The sequence below is a fragment of the Cucumis melo genome, chromosome 4 (assembly GCF_025177605.1).
Source record: "Cucumis melo cultivar AY chromosome 4, USDA_Cmelo_AY_1.0, whole genome shotgun sequence".
Taxonomy (NCBI): domain Eukaryota; kingdom Viridiplantae; phylum Streptophyta; class Magnoliopsida; order Cucurbitales; family Cucurbitaceae; genus Cucumis; species Cucumis melo.
Genome location: NC_066860.1, coordinates 9377731 through 9382695, shown reverse-complemented (window position 1 = coordinate 9382695; position 4965 = coordinate 9377731). Strand labels below are relative to the sequence as shown.

The window sequence follows — 4965 nt, the reverse complement described above, 5'->3', positions numbered from 1 at the left end:
TATCATAGATTTCTGGGAATCACTATGGTGGCAAGCACTTAGTCTACGCATCTATCTATTGATGATTTGGCTTTTGTCTTATCTCGAGGAACATTATATTGTCAGTTTGGCTGTGCAGCTGATCAATCTCAAGAGTAGACATTCTTTTATGGGGGAGAAGAGTATTGTGCAAAAAGTTGATTTTCATGGGTCACTTAAAGGAGAAGTTAAAACTTTGTTTTTGATGGATTAAGGAGTTTGTAGTAGATATGCTTATTCCGTTTTAGGTCAAAAAAGCAATATATTTTGTTTCTGTGATGTGCCCTATGTTTTGATGCTTCTAGTGATGTTGTTTTTGGTGATGTATGTTTTGACTTTTGTAGTGGCTTCAATTTTGACTATCGTCAGTTTGATGGCGTTAGTTAAGTTTGTGTTGATATATGCTTCTGGAAGTCTCTGTGTAAGCTCCATTTCGTTCTCTTCTACTTTATTTATTTTTTTAATATCTCCTTAAGATTTATTCGTGTGATAAGGAAATTTTAGAACTACAGTTATGGAATTTCAAAACTTAAATTGTTTTGTATAGGTGTTGAAAAGAATGAAGGAGGGTAAAAAGGAAGTTTAAGTTTGAAGAGATGGACATTTTTGTCATTCCCTTATTTTTATTAAGCTTTTATAAAAAAAAAAGAAAAAAAATAGGAAGATTTTTCTTCTTCTTCTTCTTCTTCTCCTCCTTCTTCTTCATCTTCTTCATTCTTCTAGAGAGACCGACGACACCCCCCCCTCTCTTTCGAAAATCTCTTCACCACTGACCAAAGAGCCGCCACCATTTCGTCTCTTCTCGACCATCAAAACCAGCGGCCGCTCGATGTTCGTTTATGCACTACCCATTATTGATTTTTGAGCTTCAGACGTCGGGTTCGTTGAGCCACACACCGACCAGCCGCCGCCCAATCGTCAAACACCACATTGGTTGCTACTTTGCGTCGTGCTGGGCCACCCTCTGTCATCGCTAGCCTCACTGAATTTAGAAGTTGAGGTCAGTTTTAGTTGTTTGACGAGTTTTGTGGTTTGGTTTAATTGAAGATCTATAATACCCAGTAGCTTTTGGCTTCGAATGACTAGTTTTTATCACGTATTGATGTAAGTTTGAAGAGTTGTCGTATTGATTAGCTGTTGTCCAGCGGGTTCGATAAGGATTTTGTCAAGATTTAAGTAATTAGTAAAGGTGAGATTATTATGTTTGTGAATAGAGTGTTGGATAAGATTCTATGCTTTATGGAGTGGATCTTGAATACCCATTAAATTTAAGTATTAAAAATTGAATAGCCCATGATGGTGGATGCTTGTTTTCGAATTAGGAAGTCGATAGGGTGCTGTCCATTAAGATTAAGGCTACTTTGATAAGTGTTTCGTAAGATTTTGGGTAATTTCGGTAAGTTTTGTGAATACCCATTTAGTTTTAATATAAAATTGATATTACCCATAAGGTTATGTATGAAAGAAGGGAGGTTATGTGAAATTGAGGCTGAAGAGGAAGAAGAGAACTTTGGAAAAGTGACAGCTATAACAGCAATGTGGTAAACATAGACCACCTCTGATGTTCTAATCGGTTTGAGCTACACAAAAAGAATTAAGAGGTGAGTTTTAAATTCTATGAAATCTAATTCAGTTTTGAACAAATGTTATGAATGAAGCTTAAGCAAATTCTGAGGTTTATTGGGTGAATTTTCACACAAAAGATAGAGCAAGTGTTTTTCACGCGAAATCAGAAGATCTCTGTTAGTTTTAGCATTTTAGGGTGTACCAGTAGAGTTAGGATCTCTATTTAGTATGGTTGGAAAGCTTATTCAATGTACTACAACTTTTATGAAGAAATTGTGAGCTAAATATGTTTAGAAGTAAGTTTAATTTCATAAACAAGTCAGGGGATAGCAGAAGACTCCGTTTTTGAACATTCTCTGTTTCGGGCCAATACTGTAGCAATCTGTTGGGAATCGTATTTTTCTTCCTTCAGATAACTTATAGAGGCCATCAAAATGAAAAGTTTGACATAACGAACACTCATTTTGGTTAAGTATTGAAAGAGTTATGATCATTTGAAGTTTACATTACGAATCTGAAAATTTTTGAGAAATGTGTTGTCGAGGTAATTTTGATATGGTTTTAGATAACTTTTAGTGGGTTCTCTCATGTTTGGGTGCTTGTGACGTTAAGAGATTAATGTGATGCTAAGGGTCCAAAGTTGGAATTTTTAGAATAGATTAAAATATGAAGGGATAATTAAATTTAAGTCTTGGAAGAGAGAAATTGGAGTCTTTGGAGCATAAAATAGTTTGAGTTGGCTTATTAGAGTATGTTGAAGATTGTTGTGTCGTCTTGCTTTGTAAAGTTAATTGATAAACCTTAATCTTGTTTCATGCTAAATCGAAGTGGGAAAGGCGTAAAATCTCGGGAGATCGAGTAATTGATTGTGAGTGGCGTAAATTCAAGTATTTTCATTATAAATCTAGTATAATTGTTCTAGTATGAAAATTTAGAATATGATTGCCTTATGATTTATGTGTTATAAAGGTTTTCAAATGTGATTTTCGGTTTTCCATGAACTCTTGTATTTCGAAACTGTGGTTGAACCCAAACTTATTAAGTAAGTTTAGATGACAACTTGTTTATAAACATTCATTGATTTGTAACTAGATTCGAAGGAGTTCTAAAAGTATGTATTGATGGCTTAGGATCCATATATGTGAAAACGTGTTTCTAACCATGTTTGATTTGTTTTCAAACTTGAAATGTGTGACATTATGGATGTTGGTGATTACCCTTAAGGCTACAAGAATGTATTTCTGTAGCGCCACATACGGTTGTCAGGGGATTCCGTGGCTGAAAGAGGCCGTGATCCGAGATCCGAGAACTTGAGCCTAGGTGAGGACGTGGATGAAGGATTATGATATGGCTTCGGGCCTAGCTTAACCCATGGTTGGGTGGCTCTATGTGCACATAGAATCTGTATGTTGCTACCGTGGTAGGTGCTAAGTATGCGTGAGCTCCGTTTGACCGAGTGTTTCCTTGTGGATTGGATCACGTGTGAGCTATCCTTGGGTCGTATGCTTAGTATGCTATCATGGTTTCATTGGATTGATTGGATCAGATTGGATGAAGGTTGTTATCGTGGCGAGCACTAAATATGTGTGAGCTAGTTTTGGCCGCATGATTTTTTATCATGTGTGAGCTATCTTTGGCCGTATATTTAGATGCCTTGCCATGGTTGATTGGGTACAGGTTTGTTGGCCTTACTTTTGGTTTATGGTAATATACGATTTTAACGTTGTAATTATTATTTCGTTATTGAGGTTATATTTAAACGATTTGAAGATATGTTTTATAAGCTTTTACTTTTAAAACTTGTCACTCATTGAGATTTAGCTCACGTTTTCAATGTTTTCTCCCCCTCCCTCAGGTAGCGGTCAAGAACCAAGCATTGGTTGAGCTTCCCGTCATTAATCGTAGATTTTCATTCTTTTCGTATGTTTTTAATTCAAGTTTGTATTTGTATAATGGGGTGCTTAGAAGTAATGAGGGTCACGCCAAGGTCATGTGTTTTGAGACACTTTTAGACTGTAATTATTTCTTGGCTAGTATCTAGTCTGATAATGAGTTCTTCCTGAAATTCTGAATGAGATTCTTAAATTGTTTGGATGAGTGTGTGGTGAGACACACTCGATGATATTTGAGTTTCTTTTATAAAAAAAAACATAGATGTGTGATTTTCTTCTATTTTCAGGTGTGGTTAATCTGTTTTTTAGGGGAGACTCTGTCGAATTTTTTAGAATTTTTGGGAAGCATTTTATAAATCTTACGTTTAAGAGGATTGTTTTAAGGAGTAGATTCACACCACGATCTAGGTTAGAGGGGAAAACTTAGAACGGGATGTGACACTCTACGTCTCAAGATGGTTTTATATCTTTTCTTTGGCTTCCTATTGATGATATTTTATTATGGTGCATCTGGTTGAACATAAAAAGAATTCTTCTCTTTTTGACAAAAAGGGGGAGTTTATTGAGATTTTTGTCAAAAAGAATTAATGAGATTCTTTTTATTATTTAAAGATTATTTAAAAAAGAGGTTAAAAAGATATTTGTTTTAAAAAAAAATAAAAGATCTTCCTCATAAATAAGAATCTTTTATCTATATCTTTTAAAGAAGATCTCGAAAATTTGATAGAGTGGTTATGTATTGAAGTGTTATGCTTGGAATGGTGTGGGTATTACTGAACATTCAATTTGAAAGCATTATCCTTCTGCCTCGTTTATTCTCAAGTCTTTTGGTTCATCTAAACGTTGATTGCTGAATGTTGAATGATGATATCCTGAAGCTGTTTATGTTGTTGTTTCTGTTGAAGCTGTGCAGTTTAGATGTTCTTTTAAAGACTGTTGCACGCCAATATCCTGAAGCTATTTATGTTGCTGTTTCTATTGAAACTATGCAGTTCAGATGTTGTTTTGAATTTTGGCTACAAGGTAGAGCAATGAAATGATGATTGTGTTGATCTGCTGTGTTGTTTTGAGATTGAATATGGATGTTTGCTGACAGTTGCTTTATGAGAAGTCTCTGAGATGCATTGACTTGAACTTGAAAAGAAATCTTCTCCTTTTGACAAAAAGGGGAGTTTGTTGGGATTTTGTCAAAAAAACATTATGAGATTATCTTTTATTAATGAATTATTTAATTCCAAAAAGATAAAAGATCCTTCTTTATTTTATTTTATAAAATTATCTTTTATTAATGAATTATTTAATTCCAAAAAGATAAAAGATCCTGTTTTATTTTAGGAATTTTGCTAATTATCTTTGAAGAAATAAGATTTATACATATAAATCTTATATGTATAAATAGGACTTTCGAATACAAGGTTCGTGGGCAGAAAAATATTAAAAAGATTATTCACGGCTGAAGGTTAACGAAGAACTGATTGCAGAAGTTACA

General features: G+C 34.3%; 1 long non-coding RNA gene across 2 annotated transcripts; it reads left to right on the top strand.

Annotated features, from left to right (window-relative positions):
• The first annotated feature begins 704 nt into the window (after positions 1 to 704).
• Positions 705 to 3756, top strand: LOC127148799 (uncharacterized). Of its 2 annotated transcripts, none has more exons than XR_007819926.1 (2): positions 705 to 1018; positions 2809 to 3756. It is a non-coding gene; the product is annotated as an uncharacterized LOC127148799 (long non-coding RNA). The 2 variants fall into 2 exon arrangements; XR_007819927.1 differs by having other exon boundaries at positions 1470 to 3756.
• The last annotated feature ends 1209 nt before the right edge of the window (positions 3757 to 4965 follow it).